The sequence below is a fragment of the Macaca thibetana genome, chromosome 2 (assembly GCF_024542745.1).
Source record: "Macaca thibetana thibetana isolate TM-01 chromosome 2, ASM2454274v1, whole genome shotgun sequence".
Lineage (NCBI taxonomy): Eukaryota > Metazoa > Chordata > Mammalia > Primates > Cercopithecidae > Macaca > Macaca thibetana.
The window spans coordinates 51,804,889-51,813,150 of NC_065579.1; positions in this window are offsets into that span (position 1 = coordinate 51,804,889).

An 8,262-nucleotide genomic window follows, 5' to 3' on the forward strand; every position below is an offset into this window, starting at 1 on the left:
AGAAGGAAAGAGTCACTTTCACTGCTACAAGCTGTGCTGCCTGGCGTTGGGGGAAGGGTGGTACCATCATTCTCTTAGCCACCCTGACTGGTGTCTCACTAGGTTATGTGCTGCCCAAGTTCACTGGCTCCCAGCTCAGCACAGCACTAGTACTTGCGTAGGAGTTGCAATCCTTGCAGCCTAGACTGCCTTTCATTTATTTGGGATCCCAGAGCACTTTAGCCCATGGTGGCACTCAACTTGGTCACTTGAAGAAGGTGGTGTCTGCCAGAGCTCCTCATTATAAAGGTATCTTTCTCCTTTTGTAATTTATAAGTAATCTCAAAGGTAAAATTTTGCGATCAAATGAATATCTTAATACCCAAGCACATTTTCACTTCATCTTAGTATTATTCATTCATAACTCCTTAACACAGTGGATCAGATCCTAGTTCTGATCTCTGGGCTCCAAAAATTTGTAATTAATGAAGTTTAATCTCGCCTGAGCTCCTGATGCCTTGGAGTCTTCCCCTCTGGCTATCAGCTCAGGTCTTCCTGTTCAAAGGAACTCATCCCTAGAGTTTTTCTAGTGCTATAGAATCTGACCCAAGACGCCAGAAACTGCCTCCAGGATTCTTGCACATGTTTTTCATTCAATCTCTCTGTCCTTATGCCTACAGCTGGGTCCATCTGCACTTTGTCAAACTAGATAAAAAGGAAAGGCCTAGAGCTCAGAGGCGGAACAAAGAGACTTACCCTCTCATATTCAAGAACACTAAGAGACTTTTAGGAACCTCATTTTTCAGCTCAAGTGAACATGAAGGACTGTCCCATAGGAAGCAGTGTTTGTACTTACTAGAGTTCCCATCATGGTAGACTTGATGGATTCCCTAGAGCAGCAGGACTCAGCTAACATATTCTAGCCTGACATCTGAGGTAGAAGCTCCCATGTTCCATTCATTTCCCAGGCTTCTCGTTTCTAGGGTCTTTTTTTCTCCTAGATCCCTCATGAATAGCTTCATCTGGATGCCCTAAGGCCGAGAAAGCTCCTTCAGTTCCCATTTAGCAGGGTTTTGTGTCCTTTATCCTCAGAGGAAATTCCAGCTCCCAGCCCAAGGAAACCTAAACAAGCTCCAACTACCAATGAGTGCCTTCTGTTATATCCTTACTAGGTATAGTGTTTCTGGAAGTGGAGAAACAGAACTACACTGAAGATAAAAGGGGGGTGGGGGAGCCCAGAAGCTGTATCGAGTTCCCTGTAAGGATTTCGGTCTCCAAATTTGTCTATAGACCCAAGTGAGTTCCTCTCAATATGTTTAGAATCACTCAACTATATTAGTCTTTGTGCCTAGAGTGTTAGGTTGTGAGCTCTACCACAACCAAGGTTCTCAAAGGTACTTAAACATCTGAAGGCAGATGGAGCAGAACCAGATCTGGGTTATACAGAGGTTACTTACAAATTTTGGAGAATATGATAAAGGCCCCAAGACCTCAGTATTAACATCAGTTCTTCAGCTACTGTGCTCGAGGCTTTTTGTAAACTTGAATTCCTCAAGTTTCTTCCAATGAGACCTTTTGTAAAAAATCCAGAACTTATTGCTAAAGACCCAGCAATAGCCAGAGTGACACTGGAATCTACCTTGGTGAATACAACTCATCTCCTGGAAAATACTCTCTCCTGTATCATGTATCACCTATATTTCTAACACTAAACAATATATTGTTTATTTTTGAAGAAAGAGGAATAACAAGTAATATGGTTTGGGTCTGTGTCCCCACCCAAATCTCATATTGAAATGTAATCTCCAATGTTAGAGGTGGGACCTGGTGGGAGGTGATTGGATTGTGGGGGCAGATTTCTCATGAATGGTTTAGTACCATCTCCTTGGTACTGGTCTTGTGATAGTGAGTGAGCTCTTGCAATATCTGGTCATTTAAAAGTGTGTGGCACCTCCCTCCTCTCTCTTTTGCTCCTGGTCTTACCATGTGAAATGCCTGCTCCCCTGCCTTCTGCCATGATTGTAAGTTTCCTGAGGGGTCCCCAGAAGCTGAGCAGATGTCGGCATCATGCTTCCTGCACAACCTGCTGAAACATGAGACAATTAAACCACTTTTTTTATAAATTACCCAGTCTCAGGTATTTCCTTATAGCAATGTGAGAATGTACTAATCCAGCAAGTATAACCTAGTCTCAATCAGTTTAGAAGTTTATCCTGCCAAGGTTGGGGTATGCTTGGGAAATTAGTCTGTATCTTTCTCCAAAGATGATTTTGAGGGATTCAGTATTTAAAGGGAAAAAGCAGCTGGAGGGGAAAATGAAGGGTATGGTCACAATACTGAATCCACATGTTGCAAGAGAAAATAAGCAGATGGGGAATAGTCAGTTGTGTATCCATCTCATACTCAGTAAATCAGGACTTTACATGAGATGAGGTGAACACAGAACAGTTGCCTGTGAAAATATTTAACCTTTATTCTGTAGTTGTTTACTTAGGAACAAAAGGAAAGGCAGCTTCTTGCATGACTCAGCTTTCAGCTTAAATTTTCCTTTTGGCATAGTGAATTAGGTTCCCAAGTTTTATTTTCCTTTCACAAAACTATTTGTGAGAAAAGGGCAACTGTGCTACTGTTTGATGAAGGTTCCTGGGAGAAGATCAGCTGAGGTGTTTTTTTAAGTCACAGTTTGGTTTCAGCTACCTGAAGTTTTAAGAGTCTTGGAAAGTCAAGGGTGACTTCTGCTAAACACAGGGCTCGCCAGAGTCAGAGAGGCTAGCAAGCTTGTGGTTTGGACCAGGTACTAAATATTTGACAAGAGTATGCCAGGCGTGATGAGCTCCTGTCTTTTCCCCTTTAAAGGTCCCATGGCCTAACCCCAGCTCTCAGAAGTAGGCCAAGAGAAGCACTTCTGTGTAGGAAAATGAGTGTTCTTAGCTGATTCAAACAGAAGAATGTGGAAGGGAAAGCAGGAACATCTTCAGCACAAAGTTAAGTCAAGCCAAGCAAAGATGAGACTCTCACCCAGGCATGCTTTCCTGAAGTTAAAAGAAATGTATGTACATTGGTAGCAGGGATCTTGCTGACGAGCACTCTTGGCATAGCTAACTCTCAGGTCACACGGCTCCCATGGACTGATTGCTCTACACCTGCTGAACGGCTGTCATTCTGGGATGCTCTTTCCTAGGCATTCCTCTTGCCTCTCTCTTGTGCCTTGTTTCCTGAATCCCATTTCTTCCTGTTCTTGGAAGAAGAGGAAATCTCTCATTTTGGTGGAGTGCATTCTCCATTGGCTTCTTGGGAGGGAGAGTTTTTGAGAATCTGTTCATTTGAAAATGTGAAAATCATGGAAATAATTTTCTTCAGAATTTTAAAGGCATTGCTCCACAGTCTTAATCCAGTTTAGCTATTCAGAAGTCTAAAGCCAATGTAATTCCCTACACTTTCTTTGTGACCTTTGCTATTTCTCTTGGAGGCTTGTAACTATCCATATCACCTCAGAGTTTTAAAATAGTGAATTATGCCTTCCAATCCTATGTTCTTTCAAGAAATTCCTATTACTTGGGCTGGGACTACATAGCCTGACTGGCTTTCTAATTTTCTTAGCTTTTTTCTCCATTAAAAAAGACCTCTTATTCTTTTTGCTTTAGTCTCTGGATGATTCCTTGACTTCATTTCACAAATTTTTGATTGAGTTTCTCATTTATGCTATCTTATTTTTAAATCTCAAGAATTATTTTTGTGTTACTCTGTGAATGGGCTTTTATTAAAGCATTTTCATATTGCTTCCTGAACAGAGGATCATTTATTACCCCTCTAAGAATATTGATAACAGTTTTTAAAAAAGTTTTCTTCTCTCCAAGATTGTTTCATCCAAATTGATCTTTTAAAAAATTGTTCTTTAGAAAAACATACTAAGGGTCAATAAAATAAAAAGTTGGTTTTTTGAAAGGGTAGACCACTAGCTAGATTAACAAAAAAAAAAAAAAGAAAGAAGATCCAAACAAGCACAATTAGAAATTAATAAAGGTGACATCAAAATAGATCCCACAGAAATACAAAAGAGCTTCAGAAGCTACTATGAGCATATCTATTTGCATAAACTAGAGGAAATGAATAAATTTATGGAAACACAAGGAATTGAACAAGGAAGAATGAACAAAGTTGAACAAGGAAGGAACAGAAATATTGAATAGAACAGAAACAAGTAATGAAATTGAAGCAGTAATTAAAAACCTACCAGTCAAAAAAGCCCTGAACTGAGGAAGAGGGACTCCTCCTTAACTTATTCTATGAAATCGGTGTCATCCTGATACCAAAAATCTATCAAGGAACAATAAAAAAAGAAAGTGACATTCCAATATCCCTGATGAACATAGATGCAAAAATCCTCAACAAAATACTAGCAAACCAAATCCAGCAGCACATCAAAAAGTTATTTCAAGTGGGCTTTATTCCTGGGATGTAAGGTTCAACATATATAAATCAATAAATGTAATTTACCACATAAGCAGAATTAAAAAGAAAAACCATACGATCATCTCAACGATGCAGAAAAAATATTCAATAAAGTCCAACATCCCTTCATGATAAAAACCCTCAACAAACTAGGTATCAAAAGAGCATACTTTAAAGTAGTAAGAGCCTCTATGACAAACACACAGCTAACATCACACTGAATGGGAAAAAGCTGGAAGCTTTCCCCCTAAGAACTGGAACAAGGTACCGACTCTCACTACTCCTGTTCAGCATAGTAATGGAAGTCTTAACCAGAACAATCAGGCAAGAGAAAGAAATAAAAGGCATCCAAATAGAAAATGAGGAAATTAAATGACCCCCCTCTTTGCTGAGGATATGATCTATACCTAGAAAATCCAAAAGATTCCACCAAAAGGCTCCTAGACCTGGTAAACAAATCCAGGAAAGTCTGTGAACACAAAAATCAATGTACAAAATTTAGTAGCATTTCTGTACACTGATAACATTCAAGCTGAGAACCAAATCAAGAATGCAATTCTATTTACAATAGCCACACACACACACACACACACACACACACACACACACACACTCAAATAACCTGGAAATACATCTAACCAAAGAGGTGAACTATGTCTGTGAGGAAAACTACAAAACACTGCTGCAAGAAATAATAGATGACACAAATAAATGGAAAATCATTCCATGCTCACAGGTTGAGAGAATCAGTATTATTAAAATTTCCATACTGCCCAAAGCAATTTACAGATTCAACACTATTCCTATCAAATAACCAGCATCATTTTTCACAAAATTAGAAAAACTATTTTAAAATTTATATGCAACCCAAAAAGAGCCCAAATAGTCAAAGCAATCCTGGGCAAAAAGAACAAAGCCAGTTCAAACTGTAATACAAGGCTGTAGTAACTATGAATAAAACATCATGGTACCGGTACAAAAATAGATACATAGACCAATGCACCAGAATAGTGACCCCTGAAATAAAGACACAACCCTACAACCAACTGATCTTTGACAAAGTTGACAAAAATAAACAATGCAGAAAGGATACCCTATTCAATAGATGCTGCTGGGATAGCTGGCTAACCATATGCAGAAGAATCTAGGTGAGAATCTGTTTCGTTATCTTTTCCAGTTACTAGAGGCCTCACACTCCTCGGTTTGTGCCCCTTCCTTCATGGTCAATGCCAGCAGTGTAGCGACTTCTCTCTTCTCTGATTCCTACTTCCATCTTTACATATTTTCTCTCTGAATCTAATACTGTTACCTCCCTCTACAAGGACTGTATGATTACATTGGGCTCCCCTGGAAAATCCAGGAACCCCCCGCCCCCCATTTTAAGATCCTTAATTTAATCACAACCGCAAAATGCATTTCCTTTCTTTCCTGTGTAACATATTCACAGGTCTCATGGATTAGGATATGGCATTTTGTTTATTTAGCCTACTACAGCCAGTATCTAAAATCTTCCCCTGGTACTGGGCAGACTCGCTAGAGAGTCTCCAGCTGGGAAGGTTAAGCTCTGACTGGCCGCCAGCGTTCTGAGATCTGAGTGGGTTAAGACCACTTTGTGGGGGGAGTGCCTCAGCATTCATCCTTCAGGATATACCACTTACTTAATTCTTCTGATTTTTGGGATTGTATTCACATCTTTAGTGAATCTAGTTTCCTCCAACTCAGAGAAGACCATCTATTTTACCCTGTCCAGAGAATTTTCAGATGCCAGTCACTTCCCAGTGGCATGGAGAGGAGAAAGGATGCAGGGACTCACAGAATTCCTGTTTTAATGGTCTTCCTTCACTTCGAGGTCCAGAGGGCTCTGACACTATCAATTTGGGAGTGTCTGGAAAATTCTGAGGTATAAATCAGGTAGCCTTCAGCTTCCCCCACTGACAGCTCAAGATTCTCATGTTTCTTGAGTTGGTTTGATCAGTTACTTGTCATCAATATGTTTTGTAGCTTCCAAAATTTTATTTCTTTTGACACCTCTCCTAATCTCCCCATATTTGTGGTTTTATGTCTTAAAAAAAAAACTTTTATTATAAATTTAGTGTGATTTTAGGCAGAGTGAAATGTGTGTGTGTGTGTGTGTGTGTGTGTGTATGTGTGTGTGTTTTCATCTTAACCCAGATCAAGCATTTTATCTGAATTGGTTAAAGTTCCTTGGACTGACTAGGCATGGTGTGATCTCTGACCTCGGTAGCCAGGCACCACATCCAGTGCTCTTTCTAACATAAAAAGATTTCAGTGGCCAGGTTTGTGTATCTTGCCCTGCCTGTCCAGCTGCACACACTCAAACTTGACTCCTTAACTTGATTTCCTGCCATAGATCTCGGTTCTTCTAGAACTGGAATCTTGTCCTTAATTTTCAGCTTCATCTCACAAAGCAGGAAGCAGAGCTAGCAGGATTCTTTCTGAATACAAATAGTTATGGTTTTCACAATAATAACCTTGGATTGCCCCTATTCCTTATAGCTTTCCAAAGGGATGGAAATGTATAGGTCAGAGGCAGGGGTTTTAGGAATCTGAATATGATGTCTGCTAAGCTCACAGTCTACAAGTACATGACAAAAGGTAAGGCAGTGCCGGCCTCTTGTGCACTTTGTCTAGCCTAACAATGCCTATCTACCTTCACCTTCTTTCTCTCCTAAAATGGCTGACCCTTTGCTGTCTCTATGACCCTATGACCTTTCTCCATCCCCTTCCCCTTCTGTTGTTTTTGTGGCATTTCCATGTCCCCACCATCCCAAATCTGCTCCAACTGCACCTGGGTTCTGATTTAAGTCACCCAGGCACTAAGAACTTTACATGTTTGAACTCAATTAATCTTCACAACAACCCTATTATCATTCCTGTTTTACAGACTCAGAAACTGATGCTCACAGAGGTTAAGTAAACTTGACCAAAGTCGCACACCTAATAAGGCAGAACCCAGATTCAAACCCAAGCAACTTGACTCCAAAGTACATCTTTATTCCACTGTGCTATAGGCCACTTATAAATCATATCTATGTGCCAAATACTGTTTTCTGATATGTATATCAATAAAAGTATAAAATTACTCTCTCTATATATTCATTTAATCCTCACAGCAACCCTAAATCAAGCAAAGAACCAAACAGAATATTGAAGACCTGAACAAAATTAACGACTTGACCTAATATTAGTACACATATAGAATTCTGACCTCCATATTTGGAGAAAACACATAATTTTACAGCACATAGAACATTTACAAAAAGTAATCATAAAATAAATCTTAAAAACTTTCAAATTATCGGAATCATACAGACCACTTTCTATGATCACAATACAATTAAGTTCAAAATCACAAAAACATAACATAAACTCATATACTTGGAAAGTTTTTTGTTTGTTTGTTTGTTTGTTTTGAGATGGAGTCTCACACCGTTGCCCGGGCTGGAGTACAGTGGCACAATCTTGGCTCACTGCAACCTCCGCCTCCCAGGTTCAAGAGATTCTCCACCTCAGCCTCCCAGGTAGCTGGGATTACAGGCACCCACTACCAAGTCTGGCTAATTTTTTGTATTTTTAGTAGAGATAGGGTTTCACTATGTTGGCCAGGCTGGTCTCGAACTCCTGATCTTGTGATCCGCCCTCCTTGGCTTCTCAAAGCGCTGGGATTACAGGCATGAGCCACTGCACCCAGCCATATACTTGGAAATTTTAAAGCGCGTTAAAAATCTCACGGAACAAAAAATAAATCATAAAGAAAACCAGAAAATATTTATAACTAAACAAGGAAAATGCAACATTTTAAAGCTTGTG